This window comes from Canis lupus, chromosome 28 (genome assembly GCF_011100685.1).
Source record: "Canis lupus familiaris isolate Mischka breed German Shepherd chromosome 28, alternate assembly UU_Cfam_GSD_1.0, whole genome shotgun sequence".
Classification (NCBI taxonomy): domain Eukaryota; kingdom Metazoa; phylum Chordata; class Mammalia; order Carnivora; family Canidae; genus Canis; species Canis lupus.
This window is the reverse complement of record NC_049249.1, coordinates 21,055,036-21,068,857: the sequence shown is the minus strand read 5'-3', so window position 1 is coordinate 21,068,857 and position 13,822 is coordinate 21,055,036. Positions and strand designations below refer to the sequence as shown.

The 13,822-nt window shown below is 37.4% G+C and overlaps 1 long non-coding RNA gene across 1 annotated transcript; it reads right to left on the bottom strand.

Moving 5' to 3' along the window:
- Nucleotides 1-6,249: 6,249 nt before the first annotated feature.
- Nucleotides 6,250-13,456, bottom strand: LOC119866583. Its single transcript, XR_005380581.1, has 4 exons — nt 13,304-13,456; nt 9,068-9,177; nt 8,316-8,464; nt 6,250-6,327 (listed from the first exon to the last, which is right to left on the bottom strand). It is a non-coding gene; the product is annotated as an uncharacterized LOC119866583 (long non-coding RNA).
- Between the last annotated feature and the right edge of the window lie 366 nt (nt 13,457-13,822).

Below are 13,822 nucleotides of genomic sequence, written 5' to 3'. Positions count from 1 at the left end.
GCAGTGTTGAAAAAGAGGACAAAATGAGGTATCACAATCCCAGATTTCAAGATACATTACAAAGCTATCGTGATCAAATAGTGTGGTACTGTCATAAAAATAGATACATAGATCAATAGAGCAGAATAGAAAATGCAGAAATAAACCCAAAGCTCTATGGTCAATCTTCAACAAAGCAGGAAAGAATATTCAATGGGAAAAAGTCTCTTCAACAAATGGTGGTGGGAAAACTGGACATCAATGTACAAAAGAAACTGGACCACTTTAAATTGCACTGTACACAAAAATAAATTCAAAATGGTTTAAAAACCTAAATGTGAGACCTGCAACTATAAAAATCCTAGAAGAGAAAACAGGGAGTAACCTCTTTGATATCAACTGTAGCAACTTTTTTCTAGATATGTCTCCTGAGGCAAGAGAAACAAAAGCAAAAATAAACTATTGGGAGTACATCAAAATAAAAACTTCTGCACAGCAAAGGAAACAATCAATAAAACTAAAATATATGCTACTGAATAGGGAAAGATATTTGCAAAAGATATATCTGGTAAAGGGTTAGTATCCAAAATATAGAAAAAACTTAAAAATTCAACATCCCCAAAAACCAAATAATTCAATTAAATATGAGCAGAAGGCATGAATAGACATTCTCTAAAAAAGACATACAGATGGCCAACAAATACATGAAAAGATGTTCATCATCACTTACCATCAGGGAGATGCAAATCAAAACTACAATAAGATATCACCTTACATCTGTCAGAATGGCTAAAATCAACACAAGAAACAATTGGTACTGACAGGAATGTAGGGGAAAAGGAACCCTCATGCACTGTTGGTGGGAACGCAAATTGGTATAGCAACCATGGAAAATACTAAGAAGGTTCCTGAAAAAGTTAAATATATAATTACCCTATGTACAATCCAGAAATTGCATTACTGGGTATTTAGTTATTTACCCAAAGAATACAAAAACACCAGTTGATAGGAATACATGCACTCCTATATTTATAGCTGCATTGTTTATAATATACAAGATATGGAAGGTATTCATTATTTATGGATGGAAAAAGAAGATGTCATATATGTGTGTGTGTGTGTGTGTGTGTGTGTGTGTATGTATGTATGTATGAAATATCCCTGTGGTGCATTTATATATATCCATATCTATTCATATCTGTTTATATATATACATAGTGGAATATATTCAGCCAGAAAAATGAAATCTTGTCATTTGCAATGACATGGATGGGGCTAGAGAGTATAATGCTAAGTGAAAGAAGTTAGAGAAAAACACATACCATATGATTTTACTCATATGTGGAATTTAAGAAACAAAACAAATGAACAAAGAAGAAAGATGAACCAAGAAATGAACTCTGAAGTACAGAGAACAAACTAATGGTTACCAGAGTGGAGGTGGGCAAAGGAAGAATGAAATAGGTGAAAGGACACTTACCATGACACTGAGAAATGTGCAGAATTGTTGAATCACTATATTGTACATCTGGAACTAATACAACACTGTATGCTAGTTATATTGGAATTAAAATTTTGACAAAGTCACATATTGTATGATTCCATTGATGTGCAATATCCAGAATAGATGAGATGGATCCTTAGGGAACAGAAAGTAGGTTGATGCTTGCTGGCATCTAGGAGGAGGAGGCAATAGGGACTAAGTATGGAGTTCCATGATTGTCAGGTTTTTTGGGGAAATGAAGTTGTTCTGGAACTTGATGTAGGTGGTGGTTGCACAGCACTGTGAATGTCCTAATGACACTGAAATGTACACTTTAAAATGGCTACTTTTATGTTATATGAATTTTACCTCAATAAAAAGCAAAAAACAAACAAAAAGAGTGGGTGTGGAGACTGTCTAGGGGGCTGAGGACTAGTTCATGCTAGGGATAGGACTATGGAGTTGGATAATGGGAGAAGTGAATCTCAATGACCAACTGGAGCTAGGGTTGATGTCAGAGGAAGAGGAAGAGGGGGAGGACAGACATGGATTTTGATGTTCATGACCAACTTAATGCTGCAAAGGGATATTAGTGAGAATTCAGTCAGATCAGAGTTCTCCTCCAAACTCATTATCTGATATTTTTTAAAATGGACTTACAGACTCATAAAACCAATTCTGGTTAAGGCCATTTATTCCTTTCCAATAAAACTTGAAGCTTTCATTTGATCCAGTAAAATTCTTAATACCATCTTTTTATCTCTCTCTTTAAAAAGCCATTTTTATGTGTTCTAAGCATAATAATTATCTACTTGACAAATGTATTCCTAATTACACAATTACTTTATTACATAGTATCAACTTATAAATGCCTGAAGTCTGAGATCTGTCTGGGAAAGAAATTATTTTATTCAATGTATAATGTAATTTCCTCTAAAATAATTATTGAAGGATTGGGGGAGAAAAGGATTTGGCTGGAAAGCTCTAGTGTATAATTGTAGAACCGCTATGGCTGATGGAAATAAGGTTTAATGATGAAGTGAGGCAGGATTGATTAGAAATCCTTGCTGGGTCCTTATTTGCTGTGAGGTATGACTTTGCATCTACATGTGTGCATGAGTGTATGTATATGTGTGTATGTGCAGGAGTGTGTGTGTGTGTGTGTGTGTGTGTGTGTGGTTAATGCAGTAAGAGAAAGTGTCTTTGCCATGAAGTAGTCTCATTTCCTGTTCAAGTGGCAAGGAGTTGAAAACAAATGTCAGTCCATGTGGCATGAGTGCCATCCTATCCCAACCTCTGAAATTCATCTCCTTGTCTTTATAACAGTGGCTATAACCCCTACATGTTAAAGGCAAATATAGAAAAGTGATGTAGGACACTTTTATCAGCTATTAAAAACTCAAAAGGAGTACAACCTTCACACCTTTTATGTTCTCCTAAAGCTAAGGATAAATCATAGGGGCAATAGAAATTTTGATGGAAAGTATGTTGAAATCATAGACTGGAAACCTAAAGCACTTCTGGGAACCTTGATGGATCAATTTAGTCTGGTGGTTGGGGGACCAGTAATCAAGGGCCAACTTTTCTAATTTGACAGTTTTGCAGAGGTCTTTATTGACCTTTAATGAGTTTTGCTTACATGGAAAGGCTTCTCCAAAGCTTATCTTGGCTCCTCCAACTGCCCCAGAAGTTGGGAGTTCTCTGGCTCAGAAATGTGAACAAACCTGAGACCATTTTCTTTAGAACTCCCCAAGTTCTGATCATTCCCTTTGGGACACTGGACAACTCAGTAGAAACCCCACTATTAACCCTGAGACTGCTTAGGTAGACACTGCTCTCAACTGTTCCAGTATATATGTATACCCTGAATTTTCTCTATCTCCCTTCTATCCTCTCTCCCTCTCCCTCTTTCACCTACTTTACATGAATATGTAAACATGCCAAAGTGTCATCTTTTTTTTTTTCCTATCTCTTATTTTTCAGACTCCATGTCATTTTCTGTGGAAATTTGTGTGTGTGTGTATGTGTGTGTGTATGTGTGTGTGTGTGAGAGAGAGAGAGAGAGAGATATTGAGAAAGTGAGTGAGATCTCCACCCATGTGTGAGAGAAACCAAGTTCCAAATTCTGGGAGGAGGGGAGAAGTGGGAATCCACTGTTGGTACAAACTGGACAATGAAGACCTCCTTAATGGAGAGGAATGTGGCATTATTAATGGATCACTGAATCTCTTGCCAGTTTTTCAGTGGAAGAGAAAATGAGGCCTGTGACTGCATGACATAAGCAGAATGGGTGTGGATGGTGCAAAAGTGGCGGAGTCCTGGCTCTAGTCCTTGCACTAACTCTCTGCATTTTTTAGTAGACCTTACTGAACTCAGGTAAAAGAAGCAATTAAATGTCGATGGTAATTTACGCCATTTAATTAAAAACAAACACAGATAGTGGTTACCTTGGGGTAGGAATGGGATAACTGGGAAGGTGCAGGAGAGCTTCTGCGTTTCTGGCAATATTCTATTTCTTGATCTATATGGTGGTTACAGGGCTTGTTTAATCACTCTGTATATTCAGTGTACTTTTCTATATGTATTTTATTCTTCAAAAAACCTTTTTAACACAAAATATGCAAAGCAAAAATATTACAACCATCTGAAATCATTACTGAAAATAAAAGACCCAGGGGGGCCAGGGGGGCTCTGTCAGTTAAGTATCCAACTCCTGGTTTTGGCTCAGGTCATGATCTCAGAGTGTTAAGGTCGAGGCCCGTGTTGACTCCATGCTCAGTGGGTGGTCTGCTTGAGATTCTGTCTCTATCCCTCCCTCTCCCTCTGCCCCTCACTCCTCTCTCTCTCTCTCTGTCTCTCAAATAAATAAATATTTGGAAAAAAGGACTCAGAATAAACACATCAAAAAAACAACACAGGGCAGCTTGGGTGGCTCAGTGGTTTAGCGCTGCCTTCAGTCCAGGGCCTGATCCTGGAGACACCCAGATCGAGTCTCACGTCGGATTCCCTGCATGGAGCCTGCTTCTCCTTCTACCTGTGTCTCTGACTCTCTCTCTCTCTCTCTCTCTGTGTCTCTCATGAATAAATAAATAAAATAAAAAAAAAAACACAAAAAACCCTATGAAGACTCACCTTGTTTGAGGGATTGCAGTTTCCTAAGGAGACTGGAGATGAACAGGCATGCAGAAAGAGGTACCGGTACTAACATCATAACAATTTAGGATGGACTACTCTGGACAGCAAGTCTCTATCATAGAAATGATCCTCTCTTAAAGTTTCTGTTGAATACGGCCTGGCTACTACACAGACTGATTTATTTTCATGAGCTGCATTCTGAGGCATTTCAATATTTAATCAATTTCAGGGAGGAGGCAGTAAGTCGAAACCGATGTTGAAAATCAGCTGTCATGTTGTTGCCCTGGGATGCTATGATCCCACAACACAATGTGATGGGATATTAATGTAACCAGGGCACAGGGAGACTAGGAGCTTATGAATAGGACTGTAATCATTCCTGCTAACACAGATAACATTTAGATAAATGCATCTCTTTCATTGCCATTAAAGTCTAGTTTTAATTACGGTGGGGATCTGTGTTTAAAATAAAAGCAGTTGAGGGTTAGAAGAAAAAAAACTCTTATACCTTAAACATTGAGTAATCGCTATGGCTTGTGGTCATGAACCTGTGGTGGAGGAATGGGATCCATTTATACCGCAGAAGGCTGGTGTCCCTGACTTTGAACAGATACCAGCATGTCTCCGAAGCTTTCAGACACAGTTCTTGACAAGCTTGGCAGCAAAGAGGCTCCTATCTTGAAGTCAGTACTCAAATAGCCAGAAGTTAGTGCCGCAAAACTAAAGTCTAACAAAACAGGATTTATGAGACAACAAATTGGAATAGCTCTTTTGGAGAGTTCTCCAGAGATCCCTAGAATAATTGAGAATGTGCATTCTTTATGACCCTGCAATTTCACCCCTAGGGATATACCCTATAAAAATCTACTCATATGTGCACACAGAGACCTGGATAGAAATGTTCATAACAGCTTTTTGTGTAATATTGAAAAATTGGAAAGTAGCTCAAATTCTGTTCATGTGAGAAAGATAAATTATGGCATATTCATACAATGAAATACAATTCAGCCTTGAAAATAACTGACCTAGAATAATTTATATCAACATGAACTTACCTCATTATATTCTTGATTATAAATGCAATTTGCAGATGAATACAGAAGAATATAATAATACTTTATAAAGTTTACCAACATAGAAAAATTATATTGGAAAATACTTAGGGATCTATACATAGTTAGCAATGATGTAAAGAGTTGTGTATGAATAATGAACACTGAGTTTAATATAATGGTCATCTCTGAGGAGTGAGGGGGATGTGAATAGCAAGGAGTCACAGGATAGGAATTCAATATGGAGAGCTTTGTAGTGGCTTCCCTGTTATCCTTTTTATTAGCCATTTTGCTTTTTTTTTTTTCCATTTTACTTTTTTAAAGATTATTTATTTGAGAGAGAGACAGAGAGACAGACAGAGAACAGGAGCAGGGGGAGGGGGCAGAGGGAGAGGGAGAAGCAGGTTCCCCACTGAGCAGGGAGCCTGACACGGGGCTCCATCCCAGGACCCTGAGATCATGACCTGAGCCGAAGTCAGACACTTAACCAACAGAGTCACCCAGGCACCCCTAGTCATTACACTTTCTAAATGGCTAAAATGATTTATAAGACAACTTTTAAAAGTCAGTCTGAAAATACAAATAGAATTTATCTACTTACTCATTTATGGGTCAATCTATTTTTCATCCAATAAATATTTACTGAGCTCCTGCTTTATCTAGGTGCTCTTCTAGGAGCTGTGTGAGAAACAAGAGAAGTAAAAGGCATAATCTGTCCCCTGAAAGGGCTGATAGTCTAGATGGGAAGACAAGACACAGGAAAATTTAGGTAATAGTATGATAAGGAAGAGATCTGAAAGAAATACCAGCTTGAAGCAGTGGTACAGGTGGAGCCTTATTCCCAGGAGTAAATCTACTCCTTGGATTCCTGGCTCTTCTTTCCAGGATACAGTGGAATCTATTAACTTGGCAAATAATCCCACTCAGGGCTGGTTGGTTTCAAAAACTTCTTAAGATTGCTGAAACTCTGCACAAATAGTGACTTTCCTTCTGTGTTGTGTGTGCTTTGTCAGTGTAAGTGTAATAGCTCTCCTCATGAGGTGTGACAATGGCAGGGCTACCTCCACTAATTGTTCTGATGCCTTGTGTCAATAGAGCTCTTTGTGACTCTGCTTTACCCCAAAGATACATAAAAACATATAGGTTTGGACCAGAGCTGCTTTACCCCTCTCACAAGAGAACTGAAAGATGTAGTACAGGAGGATGTAATGCAGTTGTCCATTTGGGACTGAGTGAGAGATATTATGGAAAAGCCTAGAACATCTGGAAGGTCCTTATTAGCTGTGATATTTCCCGTGTCAACTTCCAAAAGTAAAGGATCCTTGAGTCCATGGGAGTATCATGTTTGAGGTTTCCCAAAGTGAGTCCAGAGATTGTTACTGCTGAGGTACCATTAGAAAGGGATTTCACACACACACACACACACACACACACACACACACACACACAAAGAAAGAAAGGGATTTCACTTGGAAATAAAGGATCCCCTGATCAGTTGTTCTAGGTTAAACCAGATGAATTAAAATTAGTCAGGCTTCTGACTTTTTGGAGTCTCTAGGATGGTAATATGATGGCAAGTGTCTGAGAGGGGATGGAGTTTGCAGCATTTTCTGAATCTTGTTCAGTTTTTGTTGTTATTGTTGTTCATATGCTACATCTTATGAAAAACATTTGGGGAAACAAAGATCTAACCCAACTTTATTATTTCACCCAAGAAAAATTGAGGCATAAAGATGTTAGTTTACTGACATCCTAAGACTGGTCAGTGCTGAAATTCAGCAAGGGAAGAAGAAGAGAGGGATCACTGAATAACATTTTCCTGAGCAGGTATGGATAGCGTGCAGCAGATATTTACAGTCTGTGTAATGCTAATGACTGAAATGGACTTGCCTTTGAACTAAACAGGGAGTGATGTGCCTGTTGTGATATTATTGAGTCATATGACCAAAGATATCCCTTATCATTACATGCATAGCAGAAATAGTTTACAGCAGAAACAACACTCCTGTATTACCTATTACAGCATTTAGGATAACAAGAATAGGCAGCTTAACATTACTGACATTGCTATCCACACATATAAATCCCTGATGATCTACACACATTTACTAATTTATATTTTCACAAGCTAATAGTTGATCAAAAGGGAATGGACCTTCAAGATTGTTAAATTTAACACTTTAATTAAAAAAAAAACTTTTAAAAAAGATTTATTTATTTATTTATTTGAGAGAGGGAGAGAGAGTGCATAAGCAGGTGGGGCAGAGGGAGAGAAACTTTCAAGAAGACTGCACTTTTTGAAAAGTGCGCACAGCCTGATGTGGGGCTCGATCTCACAACTGTGAGATCATGACTGCTCCTAACCCTTTAGGTTTTTAATTGAGGAAACTGCGGCTCAAATGGATTGAACAATTGAAGTCACACAATTTGTTTGTGAAAGATCTGGGATGAGAATGTGGTTCTTCTTCTCTCATTCTGTGCTATTTCCAATTCTGTGTACATGTTGCGATTATTGGAGATAGTTTATGCACTACTACATTTTATTCTCATTCAGATTTTCATTTGTCTTTGCAATTTAAAGTATGATTCTGAAATAAATAATTTGTCATTCCTGGGTGACTAGATCTCCTGTTCACTTAAGGCAGAGAATGAAGACTGTTACTTACCCTGCAGGCGAAGTGAGGGTCAAGAAGTAACTATTTGTCAAATGTAGGATTTATTAATCATGAGTTCCCTTGCTTAGAGATATTTCATGTCCACTCATTTTCAAGCGGGAGGGATAGCTCTTCCTTCCCATATTTACATTCCATCTGTGCTACAAAATATAAATAAGGACAGTAAGTGAATATAAAAGCTGTCTAGCTCAGAACAAAATAACAACAGCCCTTTCTAATACACAGTACAAACAAATGTTAGTATGCATTTGTTATTCTTTTTTTTGACTGAGAAAAAAGGGAGATATGAATTTGCTTCTCCCCAGGCATGGACCTGTGTCTCCAAGCATGCTTGGAATCATCAGGAACGCTTTGCAATCACATTTTTGGTCTCATTGGAAGATCCTTCATCCTTTCATTGGGACCCTTCAAGTCTGAGCACTGGTGCTGATTCTGAATTGCTCTGGTGTGCCTGGCTTTCTGGAAAGAAAGACCTCCCCCCACCTCAGTCATAGAAATACTTGCTCCCTGCATAGTATATCCAAGTTCTCCTCCATGTAAAGAGCTCCTCAGGGTCAGCATTTCTGCCTTGTTCCAGTCTAGATGTTTTCCCTCAAAGATATCTGACTGCCTGTCTCTAAGAGCAGGTCATTTTACCCAGCAGTCAGTAATCATGGGGCTGGTTCCATATCCTCTGATGGTGGCCCCAGATTGCCTGTAGTGTTCTACTGGTTAGGGGAATATTCTAGAACATACATACTAACTTGCCAAAGGTGATGCTTTCCCTGGAAGTTCTGGTTCTTGGTACTTCTAATACTATTCTCAAATGTAGATTTTGTCAATATGCACCATAGATATGGATGCTCTTTCTTTCCTAAAAAAGTGAGAGTAACATTTTATGTTATCTGGGACAAGATTAATGTCAGAGGTAGCAATGATATTAGAAATATCTAGAGTACCTGGCAACTCAGGTCCAAACTGTTATAGCAACTATGCTCATGCAGGTTATTCATCTCTACAGACGAATGTAAATACTTCATCAGAATCCAAGTCCATCTGGATTTCCCACAGCTTGTTTAAGAAGCTTTGTGTTTGGATAAGAAAGCACAATGTGGTTTTCTGTGCATTGAGATTCTGTATCTCCTTGAGATGCTCTTCATTTTTTTTTTTTTTTTTTTCAAATGAGATGAACACTGTGGGATTCTGATGGAGAAGTTGGCTGGTGAGCTTTGGGGGAAGGGGGATCAGATTTATTCAATTCTTAAAAGATTAAGATGTCAGGCTCTCATCAGAATAGTCAACAGTTACTTCTGAACAGCCTCCTGACTCTAGAGTTTGAATGCTTCTGATTGATAGGCCCAGAACATCCCCAAGAATTTAGAGATTAGGGGTTATAATAATTTAGATTATGGCAGATGTCTCTGTAGATGTTCAAAATCAAATTGTGGTGGTACTCTGCTTTTCGTCTTGAAGAAAGAAAGAGTGGGAAATATAGAGTGGGAAATATGGCTAGGAGGGAACTTTTATTTTAAAGCAGTGTTTATTACTAGCATATAATCATTAAGGTAATAGGTATTTAGTGCCCAGTATTTGCAAACTACAGAAAGGAAAATACTCAGATAAAAATAAAAACTACCAAAATCCCACCAGAAAAGGATAAATGCATTGTCTTATAAATCTTTCTGATTCTTCACATATGTATATATAAAAATAGGTAATGATATTTAATGGCATAAATAATATATAAATTTCCTAGCGAGAAAACTGACTGCAATTTTAACAAAAAAAGGGGTTATTTTGGTTTCATAATTCTGTGTAGACTTTTCCACCATATGATATTTTGGGCCCTCTCTCCTATACTTTAAGTATTCATATAAATAATTTTAATAGTTGTTTCCAAGTCCATAATAAGAGTGTACCATTGTTTATATAATCAGTTTATCAGTATTTAGGCTGTTTGCCTAAAAAATATAAATAATTATTCAGTGCCCATTTTAATAGAATAATTTTTTTTTTTCCGTTGCAAACAAACGAGGGTTTATTAACAAGCTCGAGCTTGGGTCCAAGTATACCCGACACAGTGGAGCAGGGGCTTGGACCCCAAGGTTAAGAGGGGTAGCAGTTTTACAGGGGCCAGTGGCCAATGAGATTGTAACACACACAGAAAGTTGCATAGTCATGTCGGTCCACACCCAAGTGGCCAATTGAATTACAATTTACCCTGTAGTGACCGTTTGAACTAGCCTATCACTCTGGTCAGAATTGGCGTGCAGGTTTGGCGGGCAAGAGGTGGGGTTTACATTCTTTGGCGGTTAGGGGTTCCGCATTCCTATGAGCTGGTTTTCGGTAAGGATGTGCTCAGTGGCTTGACTGGGGTGGGGGACTGCCTTAAGCAATAAGCAGGTCATGTGGGGGTTATACATGAGCTAGCAGGTGTAGCACAAAATGGAGTTAGTCCTGCTCTGCTTGTCCAGGGGTAGGGGATTCTTGTTAAATTTAATAGAACAAATTTTGAGTATACCCATGGCTATGTCCTCAGGTTCCTGGAAGAGGGATTACTAGGTCAAATTATATACACATTTTTTAAGACAGTTGACCCATAACAACAAGTTGCTTTCAAGAAATATTGTACTCACTCATGGCCCTATCACACTATATTATCATTACAAAAAATGTAAAAAACAACATTAATTTTGATAATAAGTTAGAGAAATAGATTTTAGTCTTTATGCATATGTTAGATTATTTATGAGCTTAACATTTTTAATTTGTGATTTGTATGTGCATATATTTTGATCATATCTTGAACATATATCTGTTATGATGTTCAATTTGTCATATTGATGTGAAGGAATAATTTGTTTTGAGGCTAATATAACTATTTCCTCTCTATGTCTTTCAAAATTTCTTCCAGTTTGTTTACTTTCTAGTTTGCTTAGAGATATGTTTTTTTGTCTGTGTAATTATCTTAGAAGTGAGAAGAAAGAGATAAAGCTATTTTTTCTAAATCTCTATTTGTAGCTTGAAAACTCAAAGTTCACATTCTGATGTAAAATACAGCATTATGAAATGGGTTTCCACAGAGCAGCACGTTTGGCATTTGATTTCCTATCTTTACCATGTTTCTGGACAAGAGGCCTATCTAATTCACTGTCTATGTTCTCTCTGCCCAACATTTAAGGAGATTGATGTTCTTGCATGCAAACAATATATCTACAGAAAAACTGCTCATAAAGTCTCTTTAAAGATGCTTAGTGGTATAGACTTTGGCAGAAAGAGAAAATTCCAACTATATTGTTTAGAGTTCTTCAAGAAATCATCAGCTGAAGTTTGATTGATGGGCATTTCCCTCATCATTTATGCCTAACATCTCTGAGTTTACTTCTGAAAACTCTAATACATTTTCCTATAGGAAATACATAAAGTGGTTTTTCGGGTTATGAGGTCTTTTTGCTTCCTGTATCTAATAAAGACAGAAGATAGGTTGAAAAAATGACCAAAATTAATATCAGGCACAGATCCAAACAAAAAAAGAAAAAGAAAAAAAACATAAAATTAAACAAATGAAAAGACATTTTGACCCTTAGCACACAGCTACCTTTAAATATCTTTGAAGTCCTTTTTCATGTATCCCTAGTGTGTCAGGTAACTTGATTCTTGCTTTTCAAAATACAAGAGTACCATCAGTTGGGGTTGACAGTCTGGGATACAAGTAGAAATTTGTCCTACTGCAAGGTTAAGATCAAATCCACCCTTGCATAAAATCTTCCCTCAACATCTTGCAAGGATATTTAAAATTATACAATGTCAGATAATTAAGTGGTCCTAACAAAGAGAATCAGGACTATATATGTGTACTCTTGTCCATCCCAAGTAAATGCAAAATATTATTTTCCTCATGCAAAATAATGAATTTTCCAGATGAACAATCAATACTTTGTATCTAAAGATCATGTTAACTTGCTTTTGGAAATTTCTTTAGCAAAGAGACCACATGGGACACAACAGCTATATTTGGATCTGAATCTGGTTTGAGTTTGTAATAGTTCACTGTCATTTTTAAGGTTCTGGCTGATGTTTCTAGTGGCCAGACTGGTAAATTAAATGGATATAATGGAAAGTACCACTTCTTTGTCGTTTAGGTGTTTATCAGTGGCATTAATCTCTGCCTCCCTATTAGGAGAGTTTCTGTTGCTTTCACTTTTTTTCGCTCTGTGATAGCTTTTACCCATAAGCCAAGGAATCAATGTGGGGGTTCTGCCAATTAGCAAGTATGTAAAAATCTAATGATAAATTCCAAGACTAGGGAAATGACCCCTGATATGTCTTTGGACTAAGTGGATTATATGTAAGCTGGACCTGGGTCACAGCTCCATTTATTAACTGGCATCTTACTCTAATTGGGTGAAGCATGATGATACTATGGGTTCCCAGATATTAATGTCTATTAGAGCCATGTATCCAGTAGTTTTTGGAATGTTTGGATATTCACCTTTCCCCAGCAGTATGGTTACCCAATTATATGGTTGTAGTTCCCTTTGGGGAAGAATTATAAGTATTATGATCATATTTGGGGAAGAATTATGAGTATTATGATCATATATGCTTAATGTCATTATATTGTAGCACCTTTCTTCTGGTAATAAGTCTTCTTCAGTCAGTTGGTTCTGAGTTTGAGAACTGGCTCAGATCTAGAAACTGGGCAGGAGATTGTGACTTTGTTGAGAAAATTGCCCTTAGCTTCTTAGTTATCCATCTTTGATTTCTTTGGAGCATATAGATTTACCTTGGCAGTACAGATATTGTGTTTCATAGAACACAGTATCCATAAAACTCTCTGTAGATCAAGACCACATTGGCTACTATTCTTACCTTACAACTCAGCTCATTATAATTATGCCCATGCTGTCTTAATAGTTAAATGCTATCATATGACCTCTGCTGTTTCAGAACCTTATAATTTTCATTGCTAAAGTGAGTTCTGTAATAGCATCTCCTACCATTAGCTCTGGCCTCTATGGACAGCAACTTCTGTCTCATTTCTCCCTTCACAGCTTTCAACATCCATTATGGTATCACATTCAGGCTCACAGCCAGGTGATTATTGTACAGCTGTTGGCAAAATATAGATAAGTTTAAGCAGAGTTGAGGTTGGCACTTGAACACAATGGAGGGAGGGGTTGACATTAATGGTGTTTATAAATGAGTGAACAACATAAGGAACTATGGGATTTAGCTGGGTAAAAGAAGGGGGATGACTGTCATAAGGTGAGGAATGAAAAAGAGGCAGGGGAAGGTGATTCACGGTGGGTATTGTGGGTTATTGTTAGGGCTTTGGATTTTATTTTATGTGTAACAATAGTCATTATAGTGTTTTAATATATGAGATTTAATTGATGAGATCTAAGAATAGAGATCAGTTCATTCTTTAGAGCACTTTGCCTTTGAGGAATTACTTGGCCAACAGTGAAAGTGAAGGAATGGAATAGTATGGGAAGTAGTTGAGAAGTTTTCTATGA